The sequence below is a fragment of the Myxine glutinosa genome, chromosome 12 (genome assembly GCF_964187855.1).
Source record: "Myxine glutinosa chromosome 12, kmMyxGlut1.1, whole genome shotgun sequence".
NCBI lineage: Eukaryota > Metazoa > Chordata > Myxini > Myxiniformes > Myxinidae > Myxine > Myxine glutinosa.
Window position 1 is genome coordinate 108,879,697 of NC_136272.1, and position 22,840 is coordinate 108,902,536.

The following is a 22,840-nucleotide window of genomic DNA, read 5'->3' on the forward strand; positions in this document are numbered from 1 at the left end:
GACCCGATAAATTTTTACCTACGTTAGTGTGGCACTCAGATGTAGTTCCCTCTACTATTAACTCAACCCTGAGTGCGACAGTTTTACAGATGTTCACAAATGAGTAAATATGTCCCCCTGCGACGTTGCACCCTTCTCCTCACAGAAACACACCCACAGGATAACCGAATCGCGGAAAGAATCCTCAAACTAAACATACAGCCGGTAGGGAGCATCATTTATACAAGACTACACTGATATTTACACTACGATCCAGGACCTGTTCTTTGAGGAACACATGCAGATGTTATGCATAGAGAGAGAGCACGCATGCCAGCATCGATACACCAACCCACGAGTGCCCTGTGGCCCTACGGCCTTTAATAATGTGCAGAGCACCCCGTCCAAGCACCAAAAGCACCACCCCATACACACAGTCAGCACCATCCGGTGCACCAATAAAGTGTTCATTAAAAACAAAAGCACAATCAAGTGTCCATGGTCACCGGTGGTGTCGCAGCCGGCCGATGTTCTGCCGCTGGTCTTGCCTTCCTGGAGTGCACTTGGCCTTCTGGCTTCTTTAAAAATAAAGAAAGGGCGCCAACCGCGTCCATTTCTAAATTGTGGCCGTCAGGGGGCCAACTAAAAGTGGTTCACCTGTATGGCATAGGTGCCACGTTGACCCAGAGGTCCATCAACGGGTGGTGCTTGCCCGCAAAAGAACTGCGGTCCATCGTGGGCGGCCACAAAAATTGCGGTCCATATGGTGTATCGATCCAGGCAGCAAGCAGCGAAAGTACAGGCCCACAACTGCGGAGCCAGCACCTCTCTCTCCTCTCTCTCCGCCCCAAAGCCAGATCCTCAGAGGTGGGAGACAAAAGAAGACAAGTGAGTAAGGTGGTAAGGGCGCAAAAGTGCAAGCAATATAAGGTAATGCACACTGGGGGCACATGGGAACCAGGTGAGACAGGTACGTTCCTACCGTACGCCCCCCCCCCCACCAGGTAACCTACATTGCCCCTCCCTTACCCCTTACTGTATCCACAAAACACAACACTACCCATAAACATCTACTTTACACATCAACAAACGTCCCTACTGTCTTCCCCGTTCCTCCCATAAACCAAATTCGTCTTCTCTCCCTCCTAACCAATCAAATTTGCCATTTCCAACTCTCATCAAAATTTGCCATCTCCAACTCAACATCAAAATTTGCCATCACCAATTCATCATCAGTCCCTCCTAAGGAGGGAGAGATGGAATCACCCCAATGTCTCATCCACATCGTGATGCGTCTCACAAATCCACACAGCAATTCTCCCTTCCTGCACAGAACACAGAACAAAGGAACACAGGTGTGGAGTCATCATCACCACAGGTAAGTGGCTGCGTATGGTGCGACAGGTTCATCAATCCTAACTATTTCCTAAATGACTTTAACAACTTTACATTACCCGGGGTCTTTCCCTGCCAATCCATTGGCCAACTTACACTATGGGTTCTAAAAACCAATTCCCATTGACCCAACTGTGGTGCTTCTCAAGTTGGGGTCTCACTCCCCCGATTCATCACTCGGTGCCCCCGCACAATTTCGGTGGCTGGGTCATGTGACGCTCCCAGCTGGTCCGCCCACCTGCACACCTCCACCACTGTTGTTGCCTACCGAGCTCACCTGCTCCTCACCCTAACCTAACTAACTGGGGAAGGCCCTCTCGCACTCTCACCCCCTCAGTGCCCTCTCTGGCACGGGCGGCCCGATCCACACCCGGGATCCTCAGGCACCCACTGACACTAACGGCTCCCAGAGCCCACCTGCGGCCTCACCTGGCCGACATCTAACAGTGGCGGAGTGCCCAACCATTCACACTCATACTAACAGGCCACACGACCAGCCAATTTCACCACACCAATGCACCCATCCACAATACCATTCTGCATCCGCACCACAAATGCCAATATCCAACCACAATTTACCTATACCTTCTAACTATTCTTTAAACTACCCTCCCCGGGTACTCGTGAAAAGGGGTCCACTCTTCCCCCATCCACACCTTCGCACCATGCACACCACTCCGTACCACTTACTCCAACTCTCTCCACACCACTCATTCCAATACTCCATGTATTCCACACACCTGTACTTGCACACCTGTGCTCTCACACCTGGTGCCACCTGCACCCTTCTCTCCCCCAAGCGCATTCGCGCTGATCCACAACACTCACTACTCATACACTGCTCCACACACCTGTCCAGTTCTCACACAGCATCATCTCATCTAACTACTCCCCTCTGAAACTTGCGCTTCCCAGTCGTCCCTTTAAACTATTGCGCTCCCTCGTCATTATCATCCACTCTAATCTACCTGCGTCCCCTCTACAGGTATCCTTGTCACTAACTAACCTTAACATTACCTAATGTCATCTTCGCTAGATCCCTACACACAATATCCTAACCCACCCGGGCTAGTTTTCACTGCCATACACCCCATAAACTATAGCGCATTTGCCCCCAGTTTGTGAGGGATGACAGAGTTGCCATCCCACCACATCGGGCATCTCCCACTACCAATTTTGCACATCAAATTTCAACAAATCAAAAATTTGCCAATCACTACCCATCATCTGCCAATCATCAAATTTTGTTTTTTTTCTTCTAATTTTGGGTCCAAAACACTAACCTCATCACCCGTCTACTTATTAGATCCTCTCGGTGCGCCAATTCCCTTCTAAAGCTCGGCTTCGTACAGCCGAGCAATGAATGCGGGTTGTTTTGTGCCAGCGGCTGGATACGTCCCGCATTCGGTGCAGGGAAGGAGGTTTACCCGGGCCGAGGTCCCACGCACCATCTCGGCACGGAGCCATCCCATGGCCCGATCTCGACCTGCCGGAATGCCTCAACAAAAAGTGGTCGCCATGACGACCCTTCCTATCGGGCTGCCCGCTCCGCCTAGTGGAGCACGGACGCGGCCGTTCAAAGCGAGGCCCAGCGTGGATCGCGTACGGCGGTCCTTTCGAACCCGCCGTGGCTCGGATCCCCGCTGGTTCTCGCGGCACGCGAAGCCCGGCACGCACCGAGGGCCCGATTCGGCTATAAGTCGCTCTAACCGCTAACCCGGTTACCGTCGATGCCTCACCTGCATGCTCACACGCATACGCTACCCCTTTCTTGCCCATACATCCAGCTGTTCCCATGCTCCTCGTCGTACCTTCTCTAACACACCCAGGTACACTCATTCCACTCACAGCCTTGGTCACACACCTGACCACCGAACACTTTGGCACACATTCGTTGGTCGCACACCTCACCAACACACCTCTTCGCGCCCCTTCCTCGGTCACCTCCTCTGTGACAATCACAGGTGTGCTTTCACTCGCACACCCAACCACGTGCCTCACGACCAACTCAAGTGTGCATTCCCACACACGCTCTACCATTCCAGGTGTGCATCCTTCCATTCCAGGTGTACATCCTCGCTCACCTGTCACAACCAACTCACGCTCCGTGTCACTCTCACTACTCTCACCTCCACTCTCGGTCGCGCACTCACCCTTACTCTCGACAGCGCACTCTTTCCTCATGCACCTGTCCGTTACACACCTTTCTCGCGCACACTCTTGCGCACACTCTCCCGTTACACCCTCTGTAACACTCACCCCAGGCGTGCATTCCCCCTTACTCTTGACAGCGCACTCTTTCCCCATGCACCTGTCCGTTACACATCTTTCTCGCGCACCCTCTCCCGTTACATCCTCTGTAAGTGTAACACTCACCACAGGCGTGCATTCTCCCTTTACACCCTCCGTAACACTCCTCACTACGCGCTTCCATGTGCTCCCTCGCACACGCGCTATGACCGACTCACTCTCGACAGCACCCTCACTCCTTGGCACGCACTTTTTCCTCACACACCCCAGAGTCTGACTTTCTCGCACACCTCCTTTTTCGCACACCAGACCTGTCGCACACTTCACCAACGGCCTCTCACGAACACCCGGGTCCATCTCGACCCCCAAGCTTATTAAATCACCTGGCGCATCATACGCACGACCATATTGGTCACCACTTACACCGGGTCCTCTTCCTCTTCGCTTCTCCTCCATCACCTGCGAATCCCTCATCCGGTTAATGAGCACATCATCACGATCCGAACACAGACTTTGGACCAATTCTTTTACTTCCTCTTTTATCTCTTTCTTATCCCCTCTCCGTCGCTTCTTAATTTCGCTCACCCCTTCTTCCACTTCTTCTAATTTCTGCTTCACCTCTTTTATTTCCCGGTACGTCTCCTCCTTCTCTCTCCAAGCTCAGCGCGCATCTGACGTCACCTCCCTCTTCCTGCGCATGCTCAGCGGGGAGTGACACGCCCTCGGCTCGTTGGCTCCGCCCCAGATGGGACCGGTCCGCCGCTTCCATTGGGTGCGGGGGTTACCGGGCTCCGCCCTTGACGAGGAGCTGACAGGGAGCCCCTATTTGGTAACCCCATCGAGCACATGTTCGATGGCGGCTCGCTGGGAAGGCCTCATGCCCTCCCAACACCCCCTACCAACCAAGCCGGAGTGAGGACGCGCACTCACTGTGCAAGCCGCCGTTGCTGTTGTTGTTGTTGTTGTTGTTTCTGAACCGTGAGGAAGAGCTGCGGGGAGGTATTGGGAGGTCCTAAACTTCCTAACGGTGCCATACAATCACATTCTGGTGCAACGAAGAGTCAGAATTAATGGAAACGAGTCCTTAACTGACATAGACTAAGAATAACTAGCAAGATGTCCTATAGTTGTCTACGTGAGATGCAGTGGACCTGGATGCGACATTTAATGGGGGAAATAGGGGGAGGTCGGGTCTACAGAGTGTTGTTTACAGAAAATGGGACTAGGGAATGGGGGATTGGGGATAGTTGGGAAGTACTGAGGAAATAGGGGAATATTTACAAGCGGATATGGATGGATGTAAATCCCATATCCGCAACAGTATTCACACCCCTTGACGTTTTTCACATTTTGTTGTGTTACAGCCTGAATTTAAAAAGGATTAAATAAAGATTTTTGTCACTGATCTACAGATATAATATTCCATAATGTCGAAGTAGAATTAAAAAAAAAAAAATTTCCACAAAATAATTAAACATGAAATAAAGAAATATCAAATTGACATGTTTTTGATTCATGTACAGTCTTGGCCAAAAATATTGGCACCCTTGCCCTTTTTTCAAATAATGCCCCATTCACATCTGCTCTTTCACTCCCTCTTTCTGTTCTCTTCACCCTCTCTTTTGCTCAAGGTCATCTGCCATCTGCTTGGAAATCAGCCAACATCACCGCTTTGCACAAAAAAGGTGCAAAAACAGATCCCAGCAACTACAGACCAATCAGCCTTCTCCCAATTATCAGCAAAGTCATGGAATCCATCATTGCTTCGGATATTAAATCTTTCCTCTTCTCCAATGGCTTGATCTCTGATCATCAATTTGGTTTCAGACCTGGTCACTCTACTCTGGACATGCTGCTTCTGCTTTCTCAACAATGGATGGAGGTCCTCAACGCCAAACAGGAAATTAGAGCTGTCTCCCTTGACATTTTACGTGCCTTCGATACGGTCTGGCACCCCGCTCTGCTCACCAAACTCTCCTCTTTTGGTATCCATGGAAATCTCCACGCATGGCTGGCAGACTTCCTCTCTAGTCGTAGTCAACGTGTGGCCCTGAATGGGTTTCTCTCATCTCCTCTTCCTGTTCAGGCTGGAGTTCCCCAAGGCAGTGTTCTGGGCCCTGTGCTTTTTCTGGTCTTCATCAATGATCTCTCTGATTCTCTTGAAAATCCTCTCTATCTCTTTGCTGACGACTCTACTCTCTGTCGCTCCATTCCTCATCCCTCAGATCGGCAGTCTGCAGCCTCCTCACTCTCTGCAGACCTGGACAAAATCACAGACTGGTCAAACAAGTGGAACATGTCTTTCAATCCTGACAAATCTCACACTCTTACAATGTCTCTCCGAAAGGACCGACTGGACAACCCTCCCATATACTTTCTCAACAATCCTCTCCAAGAAGTTCTGTCGCTCAAGCTTTTGGGTCTCACTATCTGCCATGATCTTTCTTGGGAAAACCACATTTCCAAGCTGGCCTCCAAAGCCAGTCGCCGACTGGGCATCCTCCGTCGTGCGAAGTCCTTCCTTGGCACACCTGAGCTCCTCACCACAAAAAAGGCTTTCATCCGCAGCTCAATGGAATACTGTTCCCCCCTCTGGGCTGGTGCTCCTGCCTCACACCTTGCTCGGCTTCACGCTGTTGAGGCCAAAGCTTTCAGAATCATTGGAATCTCCTGCGATGTAGTCAACGCCGAGGGCCTTTCACTCACTCACCGCAGGCAGGTTGGTGGTCTTTCTGTCTTCTACCGACTCCTCTCCGGCCTTGCTCCCCCAGCTCTCTCTGTGCTCTGTCCCCCCAATATTCCTTCAGGTCGCACAAGATCTGCCTGCAACCCTCTTATGGTTAAACTGCCAAAGTCTAGGCTCTCTGCTCACCTTCACTCTTTCATTCTCCTTTTCTCCCGCCTCTGGAACAAACTCCCCCACTCCCTTCAATCCCACTCCTCCCTCCAGGTCTTTAAAACAGCTGTTCACCACCATCTCTTATCGTCCCCCATCGAAAACCTTGATCTTTTCTACCCCCGGTAATTCACCCCAGAGTCCTTGCAGTGTTCATATGTTTTAATCCTCTCCCACCTCCCCCCAAGTCCTCCCGATGTCCCTGCTCTCAAATGTTGTGTTTGTGTCCTTCCTCCTCTTCCCCCTCTCTTTTGTGTCCTTCCCCCTCTCTCCCCATCTTGTCTGCCGCTCCCCTTGTTTTTTTGTTTTGTGTGTCGGTTTGTCTTTTTGTGTGATTAATGTTAGCTCTTTCACGAGCCTCGATCTTGTATACAACAACAAAAAAAAACAAACATTTCTTCCAGAAAATTGTTGAAATTAAAAATATTTTGGTATCCACATCTGTATTTCTTTGGTTCGCAGTGGAAGAAAACAAATAAAGCTGAAAAAAAATCACAAAATCTGAGCTTATTCCACACAGAAATCCTAAAATGGCCGGGACAATATTGTTGGTACCTTTTTTTTTTTTTTTTTTTGTATACAAGATCGAGGCTCGTGAAAGAGCTAAAAGGCTGGTACCTTTTAGAAGTTGTTAGACATAATAAGATTTCAAGCAGTTGATTATCCTTTACTTTGGAATTGAACTCACCTGTGGTGAGTTGCAGGTGCCTGCTTTCAACCAGTTTGAATAGAGAAAAGGAGTCATTCTGCTGTTTTGTGTCACTGTGTGTTCCGCAATGAGCGTGGAGAAAATAAAGAAAACCAGAGAATTGTCTGAGGAGGTCAGACACAATATTGTAGGAGGTGCATGGACAATCTCAAGGCTACAAGTCCATCTCCAGAGGCCTTGATGGTCCTGTGTCCACCGTACGCAATGTTATCAGGAAGTTTAAGGCCCATGGCACTGTAGCCAACCTCCTTGGACGTGGCCGCATAAGAAAACTTGATCACAGATTGCAGTGAAGGATTGTTCGAATGGTGAAGAAAGCACCTCGATCAACTGCCAAACAGATTCAAGCTGACCTTCAGACACAAGGTACGACAGTTTCAACTTGCACCATCTGTCGCCAACTCAATGAAAGGGGGTTCTATGGTAGGAGACCCAGGAGGACTCCACTGCTGAGAAAGCTCGACCAGAGTTTGTCAAAACACACCTGAACAAGCCAAAATCCTTCTCGGAAAATGTCCTGTGGACAGATGAGACCAAATTAGAGCTTTTTGGTAGAGCACATCATCTCTATGTTTACAGCAAACAAAATGAAGCCTTCAAAGAAAAGAACACCTTCCCTACAGTCAAACATGGAGGAGGTTTCGTGATGTTTTGGGGTTGCTGTGCTGCTTCTGGCACTGGGTGCCTTGAATGTGTGCATGGCATCATGAAATCAGGAGATTACCAAGGCATTTTGGAGCACAATGCTGAACCCAGTGTCAGAAAGCTGGGTCTACGTCGAAGGTCATGGGTCTTGCAGCAGGACAATGAGCCCAAACACACTTCGAAAAGCACCCAGAAATGGTTCAAGACAAAACACTGGACTGTTCTGAAGTGGCCAGCAATGAGTCCAGATATAAATCCCATTGAACACCTGTGGGGAGATCTGAAAACAGCAGATGGGAGAAGGCACCCTTCAAATCTGGGATAACTGGAGCAGTTTGCACAAGAAGAGTGGGCCAAACCTCCAGTAGAAAGGTGTAGGAAGCTCATTTATGGCTATAGGAAGCGCTTGACTGCAGTCATTTTGTCCAAAGGTTGTGCTACCAAATGTGAAGTCTCGGGTGTCAATAATTTTGTCAATGCCATTTCTTTTTATTTTCTGATTTAAAAGGATATATTAAGTTCTGAATCAAAATCAAAGGCTCTGTAATATCAACAGTGAAATAAAGAATTGGGGAGACAAAATGCTTTTGTCAATTTCAACTTATTTTTTTATAGAAAATTGTGAGTTATTTGAAAAAAGTGCAAGGGTGCCAATATTTTTAGCCACAACTAAGACACAAGTATTCAACCCCCATTGTCAATACTTCGTAGAAACGCCTTTGGCAGAGATTAAAGCTTGAGTCTTCTTGGGTATGTCTGTATCAGCATTGCACATCTGTATTTTGGGAGTTTGTTCCATTATTCCTTGCAGATTTGCTCTAGCTCTGTCAAGTTGGATGGAGAGTGTTGGTGAACAGCAGTCTTCAAGTCTTTCCACAGATTCTCAATGGGATTCAAGTCTGGGCTTTGGCTGGGTCACTCAAGGACTTTCACATCCTTGGTCTGAAGCCATTCCGGTGTTGCTTTGACTGTGTGCTCCTTGTTCTGTTGGAACATCAATCTTTGCCGTGGTCTAAGGTCTTTTGCACTGTGAAGCAGATTCTCCTCAATAATTCGCCTGTATTTGGCTCCATTCATCCTTCCCCCCCTTTCCTTACAAGTCTCCCAGTCCCTGCTGCTGAAAGGCATGTCCATAGCATGATGCTGCCACCACCATGCTTCACGGTAGAGATGGTTATAGATGGGTGATGAGCTGTGCTTGGTTTCCACCAGACGTAGCGCTTTGTGTTCAGGCCAAAGAGTTCAATTTTCGTCCCATCAGACCACAAAATCTTTAGCCTCGTGCTCTCAGAATATTTCAGGTGCCTCTTGTAAACTCCAGGCGTGTTGTCATGTGCCTTTTTCTCAGGAGTCACTCCCGTCTGGCCACTCTCCCATAAAGCCTAGATTTGTGATGTGCTGTAGAGACTGTTGTCCTTCTGGCAGGTTCTTCCATCTCAGCAAGGAACTCTGTAGAGTGGTCATTGGGTTCTTGTCACCTCCCTGACCAAGGTCCTTCTTGCCCGGTTGCTCAGTTTGGTTGAACGGCCAGCTCGAGGAAGAGTCTGGGTAGTTCCATATTCTTTCCATTTCCTAATGATGTTGCTCACTGTGTTCTTGGGAACTTTCAACACTAGAAATTGTTTTATACCCTTCCCCAGTTCTATACCTCCTCACAATTCGGAGTTCTATGGACAGTTCCTTGGACTTCATGGTGGAGTTTTGGCTCTGACATGCACTATGGGACCTTATATAGAAAAGTGTTTCTTTCTAAATCATGTCCAATCAATTGAATTGACTACAGGTGGACTCCAATCAAATTGTGGAGGCATTTCAAGGATGGTCAAAAGAAATTGGATGCACCTGCGCTCAACTTAGAGTGTCATAGTAAAGGGGTGAATACTATTACGTTTGTGGGGGTAGCAATGGAATACCTTAGGTCAGGTAGGATTGTATAGGGTAGTGTGCTCCAACTTTCGCGAAAAATAAGAAACCTTCCTGTAACCAAGTAGGGCCGGATGTCGTGTAAGTGTATATTTGTCTCCATGTGAGGGGTGGAGCTATCCTAATTAGTTAAGGTATAAGGGTAGATTCCCTGTGTGTAGTTGCCTCTGTAGTTTTCCCTTCGTTCCTTATGACACTTGTAACACCAGCCATGCAATCAGCGCCTACAATTAAATAAACCAAACAATCGCCAACCGGGTCCGACCATTCTACCACTGACGCCACCCAGCCGAGTCATTTCAAGGGGCGTGCAGAACCTATTTTGGGGGCAACCATATTTGACGGGCCGTTAGGCCCCGTCCCGAGAGGAAAAATTGGTCAGGACGGCCATATGGCGATGCGATGGTGCGGCACGATTGGAGCGCGTCTGACGTCAGAGAGAACAATCTAGTGCTAGGGACAAAAAGGAAACATCCTGCCATTTTCACTCTCTTGCGCTGGGTTTGATTGCGGGCAGATGCACATTTACTCTCTTCTGTCCTGGCCTTCATAGCGAGTGGACGCATCCTTCTCTTTCCTCTCCTTGGTGTTGGCTCGTGACGGCTGCGTTTCGTGCCATGTGCACCTGAGAAGTTTGGGACGGTCGGAGCTCGGTGCAGCCGAGCGAGAAGGATGTGGGAGGAGCTCGGGCCCCTCTTCGCTTCGCGTTGGCAGCTGGTGGTGAACGCGACTTCGCGCCGAGTGTTTTCACGCATAGGGACTTTGACGACGCCGGATGGTCAAGGAGACTAGAGCTGAGTCCCAGCTAACATTACTCACATTTTTGCTTTCGTTATTTTATCATCCCCTTGTGTGTAATTGTGTCTTAATACATTCCTTGTCTTGTCCGTTTATTTGTTTGTGCTTCAGAAAATTAGCGTCGAGTCCGGCTGTACAGATAAGCTCTTGCTGCCCTCCAATACCCCCCGCACATATCACTACCGCCATGGTTGTGTATACGCCTCGGAGTTAAAGCTCGGTTGGCCATCCGTCACCCAGGGGTGTTAATCCCGGTGAACACGACAATATTTATTGGCTCAAGACATTTCAGCTTTTCATTAGCTCACCTGGAACTACGTTAAGGGAAGCTTATGTGATGGCGCGTTGTCCATCCGTCAATCAGTCCGTCCATCCGTGCGTCCGTCCGTGCGTCAGTCAGTCAGTCCGTCAGTCAGTCCGTCAGTCGGTAAACACTTGAAACTTCTTCTCCGAAACAGCTGATGAGATTGCGACTAAATTTGGCACAAATGATATTTGTTGTGTTGTAACTAAAGTTTGTTCATGGCATTAAAAAAAAATCGGGGTCTAAGGGGGTTTACCGGGGTCAACGTGGATCCAGGTTTGACCCCCCAAAATAGTAATTTGCTTTTTCCACTGAAACTACACACACTATTTAGATGAAACTTGACCACAACCTTCACCAACAGTGAAGTACTAAAAGTTTGTTCATGGCATTTTAAAAAATGGGGGTCAATGGGGGGTTGCCCCCAAAATAGGTATTTGCTTTCTTCTCAGAAACTACACACACTATTTCGATGAAACCTGACCACAACCTTCACCACCCGTGATGTACCAAAGTACGTTCATGGCATTAAAAAAAATCTGCCCCTTTAGGGGTCTACGGTGGGGGGGGGGGTTGCCCCCCAAAATAGGTATTTGCTTTCTTCTCATAAACTACACATGCAATTTCGATGAAACTTCACCACAACCTTAATCACCAATTATGTACCAATGTTTGTTCAAGAAATTAGAAAAATTGGAGTCTTAGGAGGTATATGGGGTTGGGGGAGGGGAAGGAGGTTTCCCCCCAAAATAGGTATTTTTTTATTTGTTTATTTAAAGTCTTATGATTATGTTAGTATGATTCAACGACTACATCCTGGAAAATAAACTGGACTTTCTCTGTCTCACTGAGACCTGGCAACAACCACTGGACTACTACACGCTCAACCTCACCACACCCAATGGATATTCTTACATCAATAAACCACGCTCGGAGGGCCGAGGTGGTGGAATTGCCGTTATTCACCGACAAGACATCAAGACCAACCTCATCTCCATCTCATCTGCTCCATCATTTGAACACCTGGCTTTTAAACTCTCTGGTCACACACAGTCAGTCATGGCTGTTGTCTACCACCCTCCCAAACCACACCCATCATTCCTGTCTGACTTCTCCTACTTTCTGACCCAGCTATGTTCCCTCTCCCCCTCAATCCTCCTCCTTGGTGATTTCAATATCCACATGGACTCCACTGACTCCACGCTAACCACTGACTTCACTGATTTACTCACCTGCTTTAACCTCACTCAACATGTCAACTTTCCTACCCATAACCGTGGTCACATTTTGGACCTTGTCTGCTTTACTGGACTAATTTTGCACCATCTCTCTGGCTCCGACCTCACTCTCTCTGACCACCTAGCCATCACTCTGACCATCAACATCCCCACCCCAGCACCAAGGCATTATCGCACTATCAACTTCCGTAAGCTAAACGCTCTTTCACCTACCTCATTCTCATCGACCCTCTCTGAAAAAATGTCCACTTCTCCCTTCGTTGACCTCCACACCCCTTCTGACCTCACTGACTACTACAACCACACTCTCTCCTCCTGCCTTGACCAACTTGCGCCTATAAAAACCAAAACAGTTTCTTTCACCCATTCTGCTCCCTGGTTTACCCCTGAACTCCGCCTGATGAAAACTCGTGCTCGCCAACTTGAAAGACTCCGCAATAAAACAGGTCTCACAGTTCACTCCCAGGCCTACAAGGACCACATACAACACTATAAAGATGCCCTCTCCCGCGCCCGCTCCGCCTACTACTCTCAAATTATCCACTCTGGCTCCGGAAACCCAAAAGCACTCTTCTCTACAATAAACAAACTCCTCAGCCCCCTGAACACCACCACCCAGTCATTCACAATAGACAACTGCATCTCCTTCCTTTCATTCTTCCAACGCAAAATTGAAAACATCTACAACAGCTTGACCACCGCCGCACCGCTCCCCCTCAAACCACCTGCCCCCCCTTATCCTACCATCCCCTGTCTCAATTCTCCCCAGTCTCCCCTACTGACCTCTCTGAACTCCTCATCGGAATGAAAACTGCCACCTGCACTCTTGACCCCATCCCCTCCAGCTTTGTCAAGGCCTCCCTCCCTTCCTGCTCTCTCTCCACTTATCATTGCAACAATAAACTCCTCCCTGTCTACAGGCATCGTCCCACCATCCCTCAAAATTGCTGCTGTTACCCCCATTCTGAAAAAACCTGGAATAAACCCTGACACCCTAAATAACTTCAGACCCATCTCCAACCTACCCTTTCTGTCAAAGGTTTTGGAACGCGCTGTAGCCACTCAACTCAAACATCACCTCTCTGCCAATAACCTGTATGAAACATTCCAATCCGGATTCCGCTCCAACCACAGTACTGAAACTGCTCTCCTCAAAATCACCAACGACCTTCTCCTCTCCTCGGACGCTGGCAACCTCAACATTCTCATCCTCCTCGACCTCAGCGCCGCCTTTGACACCATCGATCACACCATCCTCCTCACCCGACTTGAAACCACCTTTAACATTACCGGCACTGCCCTCTCTTGGATTAAATCATACCTCTCTGACAGACGTCAGTTCATCTCCATCAATAACTGCAAATCCCCCACTGCTCCCCTCCCCCAAGGTGTCCCCCAAGGTTCAGTTCTTGGCCCCCTCCTCTTCATCCTTTACCTGTCCCCCCTCGGTCACTTAATCCGCAGTCATGGTCTCCAATTCCACTGCTTCACCGATGACATCCAGCTTTTCATCTCCACCAAGTCCATCTCCACCGCCACCCACTCTATCCTGACAAACTGCATCACTGAAATAAAATCCTGGCTTCAAATCAACTTCCTCAAACTTAACTGTGATAAATCTGAAATAATCATCATTGGCCCAAAAACGCTCACCAAGTCCACCCATAACTTTGCCCTCAACATCGACGGTTTCCCAGTATCCACCTCCCCTCACATCCGGAATCTTGGCATCATCTTTGACCAAACCCTCTCCTTCGACAAATACACTAAACAGATCACAAAAACAGCCTTCTTTCACCTGAAAAACATCGCCCGTCTCCGTCCATCCCTCTCCTCCGTGGCTGCAGAAACCCTCATCCACGCCTTCATCACTTCCCGTCTGGACTACTGCAATAGCCTCCTTTATGGTTCACCCTCAACAATCACCAATAAACTCCAATACATTCAGAACTCCGCTGCCCGTCTACTCACCCATTCCCGGACCCGTGACCACATCAACCCCGTCCTTTACAAGCTTCACTGGCTCCCCATCTCCCAGAGAATCCAGTACAAAATCCTCCTCTTGACCTACAAAGCCCTCCATAACCTGGCCCCATCCTACCTGGCTGACCTCCTCTCCAGACACACTCCCACCCGCAACCTCCGCTCTGCTGGTACCAACCTCCTGACCCCCCCCCCATCCGGACCAAATTTAGATCCTGGGGGGACAGGGCCTTCTCCATCGCTGCTCCCACCCTCTGGAACTCGCTACCTCACACCATCAGAGACTCCTCCTCACTCACCACATTCAAAACATCACTCAAGACCCACCTGTTCAACACTGCATTCAACATTCAACCCACAGCATCTAACCCCTGACTATCTCCTCTCCTTCTCCCTCCTTTGTGCTTTGAATATTTCCCTATTGATTCTTCTTTTTTTGCAATTGTTTTTATGTTTTGCTATGCATTATGTTTTGCACTCTGTCAAAGCGTCTTTGGGCTTCCTGAAAAGCGCTATATAAAATAAATGCATTATTATTATTATTATTATTATTATTATTACATGCTGCCCTGTCTTCTAGCAACCACTGAAATTGATTTAAAATACCCTTAGTCGGTGCAGTATACTGTTTATTCTTCCAGGTGAGCGCCAGGTGTATTGCCCCTATGTTTTTTAATTCGTCTGTAAAAAATTATATACAGAAAATTCCATTTTGACATTACGGGGTATTATGTGTAGATAAGTGTCAAAACTCTCAATTTACCCCCATTTTACATTCAGGCTGTAACAACAAAATGTGAAAAAGTCAAGGGGTGTGAATACTTTCTGAAGGCCCTGTAGTATTCAGATCGAAGATCGAAAAAACGGCATTGCTAATTGAGGCGTGAGTACCCAGCAATATTAGCCTAAAAAACACAGAAATCTACACACGAACTACAGTTGGAGGCTGTCCGAGGCTCGGTGACGATCCTGAAAAGATCCCTCGAAACAAAGCTTTGAGAACAAGAAAACTTCACAGCTTAGCCAATGAATCATGATTCCTTATTAAAACGGAAGCCTGGTGTTTGTTTAACGGTCAAGGTGGCTGGCATAAAATCTTAGGATCCAGAGTCGGAGTCCCTGTCGTGCCGTTGAAATAACACCAGGTGGGCTGATTCAGCCTGTCATCCTTCTGTGGTCGGCAAAATGAGTACCAGCTTACTGGTAACAGGGGGCACTGAATCGGCAGCACAGCTGCGTTCCCAGCAATGATGCAACCAGCAGCCACAGACTGCATACGACACAACAACATTGAAACGAAGGTGGATGCTTTGAGATCTGGGAGGACTTCGTTGCACCTTCTGAAACCCAAATATGGAGATAACAATCAATGACGCACCCACGCACGCACACCTATTGTCAAGGGAGCTCTCTTGTTCACTGGTATTTTTGTGAACCTTTTTCTGCAATTGTAGCTTCGAGTAACATCAGTTTTCCAAATGTCAACTTTATAGCCCACCTGAAAATACTAAACATTTATATCAGCGAGTGAGTGAAAGTAAATGAGTGAGCCAGTGGTTAGAAAGAACTTTATACATTTGATAAATTCAACTAGTATGAATAGGTTATAGGCTAAACTTGAATATATGGGTTGTAGGCTTAGGTAATGGAGATGGAGATCGGAGAAGAGCAGCAGCGGCTTAGAAAAGGTAGGGGAACGACAGATGGAATGTTCGTGCTGAGACAGCTGGTGGAGAAGAGGTTGGAGGTGCAATATAAAATGGCATTGGGATTTGTGGATCTGGAGAAGGCCTATGATACTGCCCCGAAAGACATGGTGATGGCGACATTGATATCAATGGGAGTGCCAGAAGCAGAGGTTAGATTGGTGGAAGGGATGTACAAGGGGATGAAGGGAAGAGTTTTGGTTGGTCCTGGGATGTCAGAGGAGTTTAGTTTGAATATCGGTTTGAGGCAGGGAAGCGCTCTCAGCCCACTCATCATGGTGATGGAACTGGTAAGCAGGAAGGTAAACATGAAAGATATTCTGGAGATGATTAATGTATGCGGACAATCTGTATGTTGTGGTGGAGCATGGGCATGAGATGCAGGAAGTGATGGGAGAGTGGAAGGAGGCATTTGAGAAACATCGGCTGAAAATGAGCATGGACAAGACAGCGGTGATGTGGGTTGAGCAGCAGAGAAAATAAATGAATATCAGGTTGGAGGGGAAGGAGATCAGACAAAGACATAGGTTTCAGTATCTGGCTGGGGATGACTGGGGATGGTAAGTCAGAGGCAGAGGTGTGGAGAAGTATTCAGGTGGGTGCGAATGCTTAAAGGCGGGTGGAGGGTGTAATGGTGGAGAAATATATCAAGGAGATTATCAAGGAGATCAAATAAAAGGTTCTGATGTTTTGTGTAACACCAGCCTACCTTTACGGTCTGGAGATGGTTGCACTTACAGAGAGACAACAACAGAGGCTTCAGATTTTCGAGAACAACTGGGTCAGGAGGATTGCGGGAGTGAAGAGGATGGATAGAAGGAGAATGGATGAACTGAGGGAGGAGATTGGTGTGCAGATGAACTTGACGGGGAGTTTAGTGAAATTCCGGCTGAGATGGGCTGGACACTTGATGCGGATGAGGGAAGAGAGAATGGCAAAGAGAGCAGATAAGTTGAAGGAACAAGGTAGGAGGAAAATATGTAGACCACAGTTGAGATGGGAGGATTGTGTGAGGAGGGATATCAGGAAGGTGGGTTGGTTGGAGGGTGGAGCGAGTCGGCTGAGGATATAGGAGGGTGGAGGAGTATCATGGTCTACGTAGGGTAGAAGCTTGGTGGTGCCATCGGACTTCACCCCTTATAAAGGAACTAGAGCAATGCGATTGTGTCGCCAATATGCCTCCGCATAGTCCCACAATGGGTAGATGCCCTCGTTCACTGTCCTAAAAATAAACAAGTTTGATTTAAATCCCTTCAGCTGTTTTCAATTATCACATTTTCACCAGTGATGACAGGTTTCACATCGATCGGTGAAGTGGTTTCAGAGATGGGATTCAAAAAATATTGGCTTTCAAGCAAATATGGCTGCCATACCACATGACATATGACCTTAAAAAATGTACACTCTGCATATTTATGTGTCGGGGATCACATTTCTTACGTTTTGTGTTGATCGGATAACGTTCGTTTTTCTATCCAAGATGGCTGCCAAACCATGTGACCTACGGCATCATCATTTTCAAACTATATGCAACAATGGTGTTAGATGATATTTTTAAAACTAGCAACGGTACCCGCCCTATGGGTGGGGCTTCAATTGGGAGGCCCAAATGAAAAGGCAAAATATCAGAAATTGAAGGCTTTTTTTTATTTTAAACGATTCATATAAACATCCGTTGAATCATATCACAGCAAATCATCAAAATCTAAACAGTACATGGCGCCCATTTTGAAAAAAAGATTGAATTCTGCAAAACGGAAGTGGCCGCTACACGTCTTTCTCAGTCGCACATTTATGTGTGAAGAGTGCACGCCGAATCTGTAACACGGAAGCGGCCGCTACACCTGTTTCTCAGTCGCTTTGCACACGCTGCCATGTTACTTCGGAGCCGCACGTTTATATAGGAAGAGTTCGTCAGGAGTCGATCTACTCTCTCCTGGTACGTAGAATAAACAGTATTTGTAGAATTTCAACAAAAGCCACATCACTGTTCATATCGGTAAATATTATTCCAATGTGTTTGGAAAAACTGGAAAATTGGAAAACTTGGAAAACTTGGAAAAACAATATAGCCTATTTTACTCCCAGGGATCCCAGGAATACCCACCCAAAATATTGTTGCGATCGGTTGAGCCGTTTTTGCGGTACCTTTGAACGGATGGACGGACATTTGGTGAATTATAGTAAGATTCATCATCGATGGGTAAGCGGTTTCAGAGATATAATTATTTAATATTTTCCTTCAATCCAATATGGCTGCTACACCATGTGACCAATGATATTTTCGTGATCAACTTTTAATCACCATGCCCAGTTAAAGACACATGTAAAGTTTAGAATCAATCAATTTGTGGTTTGGGAGAAGATGTTTTTTACGGTTTGAGGTTAAATCCAATATAGCTGCCAAACCATGTGACCTATGATGCCATAAATTTAATATTTAAATACAAATAGTCAAAGATCATGTGCATGCAATTTCAGATTTTTAGTATAAGGAATTCGATGAAAACATTTTTGGCTGGTATACCACTTCACCTATGATGTCATCATTATTATGCTTTTGTTCCCCATTGGGAGTACTTGACAATGTGCCAAGTTTCAAATTTTTCCATTCAGTGGTTTCTGAGAATTTTTTTTTTTTTTTGCGATTAATCCAAGATGGCTGCCATACCACATGACCTGTGACGTCACAATTATCATAACAACATTCTGCATAGGTGTCCCTCCTACCCTGAAGGTTTCGTCTTAATCGGCCTTGTGGTTGCTGAGAAAAACGAGGTTTAGCCGGTACGTCGGACGGTCGGACACCCCAAAAACAATGCCTCCAGCCACCTTCGGGGGCGGAGGTATAAAAAGGATGCGAACACCAGTCTAAACTGGTATATATAGGTCACATGCTAAACTGGTACATATTGGTTATGGCTAAACTGGTATAAATAGGTTATTGGCTAAACTGGTATATATGGGTTATAGGCCAAACTGGTATACATGGATTATCGCTAAACTGGCATACATGGGTTAAAGCTAAACTCGTCTACATGCGTTATAGGCTGAACTGGTATACATGGGTTATAGGCTGAACTGGTATATATGGGTTATAGGCTGAAATGTGTTCATGGGTTATAGGCTAAACTGGTTACTGGATTATGGCTAAACTGGTATATATGGGTTATAGGCTGAAATGTGTTCATGGGTTATAGGCTAAACTGGTTACTGGGTTATGGCTAAACTGGTATATATGGGTTATAGGCTGAACTGGTATACATGGGTTATAGGCTGAACTGGTATACATGGGTTATGGCTAAACTGGTATACATGGGTTATAGGCTGAACTGGTATACATGGGTTATGGCTAAACTGGTATATATGGGTTATAGGCTGAAATGTGTTCATGGGTTATAGGCTAAACTGGTTACTGGGTTATGGCTAAACTGGTATATATGGGTTATAGGCTGAACTGGTATATATGGGTTATATGCTGAACAGGTATATATGGGTTATTGGCTAAACTGGTATACATGGGTTATAGGCTAAACTGGTATATATGGGTTATAGGCTGAACTGGTATATATGGGTTATATGCTGAACAGGTATATATGGGTTATTGGCTAAACTGGTATACATGGGTTATAGGCTAAACTGGTATATATGGGTTATAGGCTAAACTGGTATACATGGGTCATAGACTAAACTGGTATGCTTGGGTTATAGGCTAAACTGGTATATATGGGTTATAGGCTGAACTGGTATATATGGGTTATATGCTGAACAGGTATATATGGGTTATTGGCTAAACTGGTATACATGGGTTATAGGCTAAACTGGTATATATGGGTTATAGGCTAAACTGGTATACATGGGTCATAGACTAAACTGGTATGCTTGGGTTATTGGCTAAACTGGTATACATGGGTTATATATAGGCTGAACTGGTATACATGGGTTATGGCTAAACTAGTATAGATGGGTTATAGGCTGAACATGGTATATATGGGTTTTTGGTTAAACTCGTATATATATGGGTTATAGGCTGAACATGGTATATTTAGGCTATGAGCCGAGGGGTCGACCATGCTCAATCAGAGGGAGGATGGCCAACAGTTATTTTTGGCAAGGCCAAGGTCCCTAGTGCTGAAAAAAATGTGATAGCAGTGTGAAACTCTTAGCCGTATCTGTGTTATCATCACATTTGTCAGATCACCCATTTATCGCTTTTCGGGTCATTTTTCCCGCTTAAGATTTAGGGGGTGGGGTTAGTTTAGTTTTTTGGCTCTCAAATAATATCACGTGTATATATCAGCTAGTGTGGTATATCAGGTAAAAGGTTATTGAATTACCTTTCAAATGATGTATAGAAAGTGCCTGTGTGATCTATAGTAACCTCTTTATAATGATTATTAAAACATAATTATTTCCACCAACTCTCAAAACTTCATCACAAAATCCCCAATTTTAGGAACAAAAATAGGCAAAAATCAAAAGGTATGTAAAAGGTATGTTTCGATTTGAGACACACATACAGTATAATTAGAGTCAATATCCTCACACATATGATCATGATGTGCAATGAAATTCAATGCAATATGTGTAGACATGCTAATACGAATGTTGTCATCAATGTCAATATTTTCATTATATTTTAGGTGATTTGCAACCATGACAGCGGTGCACGACATCTAATGTATTTCTCTTTGTAGATTTGTTGGTGCAGAATACATTTTTAAGCAACTATAGCAACTGATGCTAATTTGTAGTAGTGGTGGTGGTGGTGGTCTCATTCGATATTATGTGTCTTTCCAGGTGAGACGGTGGTGGTGATATTGGTGGTGGTGAAACAGAGTGTACCGCAGATAGACAATTGAACAAATACTTGCAATGGAGATTGCAATCACTCAGAAAGTTCCCAAGGACGTTTGTATCATTCATAAGCTATCGTTAGATGTCAAACCAGAAGATCCGCTCATAAGCCCTCAAACATTCGATTCGTGGACTACATTGCTGGATGCGGCCAAAATACGGAACCATGCACCCATTCTCGACCTTGCTCAGTCGCTGCCAGAGAAGGAGATTCCCCGAGTATTCTACCACAGGCAGTGCAGGAGCGTGTTCACCATGAAGCGAGATTTGGAAGCACTGAAACGAAAAGCTGCATCCAATTTAACCGACGATGCTGCTGCAACATGTTCAGCGAGCAAGAGACAAGCCAGAAGGGCATCTTCGGAATCACGCATCTATGAACCGGATTGTATATTCTGTGGAAAGACCAAGTGGTGCAAGGGAACGTCATCCCGTGAAAAGTTGAGCAAGGCTGTTGATCTGAGAGCAGATGAAACACTGCGAAACAGCGCCGTGCGTAAATGTGACACGAAAATCATGGCTGCCACAAGTAGAGACATTGTGGCAGCTGAAGCACGATACCATTTCTCTTGCTACAGAAGTTACACGAGACCAAGCACTAAAGATGCACATGACAGAAACACGGCCGCCACAAACGAATCTGACTACACTGAAGAAGAAGCATACAATGAGTTGCTAGTATACATCCGGAACCATATAATCCGGAATAAGGAAATTGTTAGGATGACAACGCTGGTAGAGCACCTACAATCGATAATGACATCAAGAGGGTTGCATGGGATAAGAACTGCTACAAGAAAAAACCTCGCACGGAAACTGGAAACTGATCTTGGAAATAGCGTTCACATCTTTCAAGACAACAGTGGAAAACTGATTGTCGTACCTGATAATGTAACACTACAAGATGCTGTCAAAGAAATACAAACACTGAAACAACAACTGAGCATTTGGAAAGGGAAATCATCAAACATGTCCAAAGTCATTGATCAGACATCGACACACATCAGATCGATGATAAGGAAGGATAACAAACCAACTCCATGGCCCTATCATCCAGCCGACGAAGACAACGACTCTTTCGTCGTTCCCGTCTATCTCCAGCGCTTTATGCTTGGCCTCTTGACTGGAGATCCGGAAAACGAGCTTCCATCAAACAGGGTCATCATGCCGATGCAATCTTTCAGCCAGGACATTGTCTATGTAGTGAGCTGTGGACAACAAAAGCCTCCGAAACACATGTTGCTCCCATATGCAGTTAAGACTCTCACAGGGAACGTAGAACTAATTCGCACATTGAACCATCTTGGACATGCAATATCCTACACTCAACTGGAGGAAAATGACACTGCACTATGTCTTCAAAAACTTGCAGCAAACTTAAATGAGCAAACAGTCCTACCAAGCAGCATCCAGCCGTATGTATTCACAAACTTGGCATGGGATAACATCGATAGACTGGAAGAGACGCTGACCGGGAAAGGAACAACACATCGAGTCAATGGCATTGCAGTGCAGGCCAAAATGTATGGACCACACCTTTCAAAGGAGCCACTTCCGAAGATCGAGAAGCTCAAGCAAAGAACAATCTGCATAACAGAAGAAACACTGCCTGTCTACATTGCAGGTGAACGTGTTGGGCCTCATCCACTACAAACATTATCAACGGCTGCAGCGGAAAACAAGATGGCTATGGAAGTTGCTCAAATCAAGAATCTTCTTTGGGTCATTGCCCGTCAGGTGGACCCAGTAACACAAAAAACACCAAGTTGGACAGGATTCAACATCACCGTCAGGGCATCTATCAGCGTCTCTCAGGATATTGTTAGATACCTGTTCGAAAAGATGCACACTACCCATGTGTGTCTGCATGGCCAGTGGTTTGAAGTGCACAGACACGTGCAAACTCACCACATGTGACAACCAGAGAGTGTATGGTGAGAGTGATGACAGTTCGGCAGAAGACGATGAAGAAGACGACGACGATGACGAGGATAACTTCTGAATTGTAGAACTGTATGGAGAAAGATCATGTACATATGTGTAACAAATATGGTGTACGCTGAATTGATAACTCGTGTACTTTATGGTATGATGTCTATAAATATATGTTGCTTAAATAGAAAGTACATTGTTTTCCTTTGGTTTACTTTATGTATA

At 46.2% G+C, this 22,840-nt stretch overlaps 1 protein-coding gene across 1 annotated transcript in view; it reads right to left on the reverse strand.

Moving 5' to 3' along the window:
• LOC137437760 (uncharacterized) overlaps positions 1-22,840 on the reverse strand; it is a 51,556-nt gene that overhangs the window by 20,879 nt on the left and 7,837 nt on the right. The window contains exon 2 of the mRNA XM_068132357.2: positions 22,592-22,694. The gene's annotated coding sequence lies outside the window, so the exon portion shown is untranslated. The remainder of the gene's footprint in view (positions 1-22,591; positions 22,695-22,840) is intronic.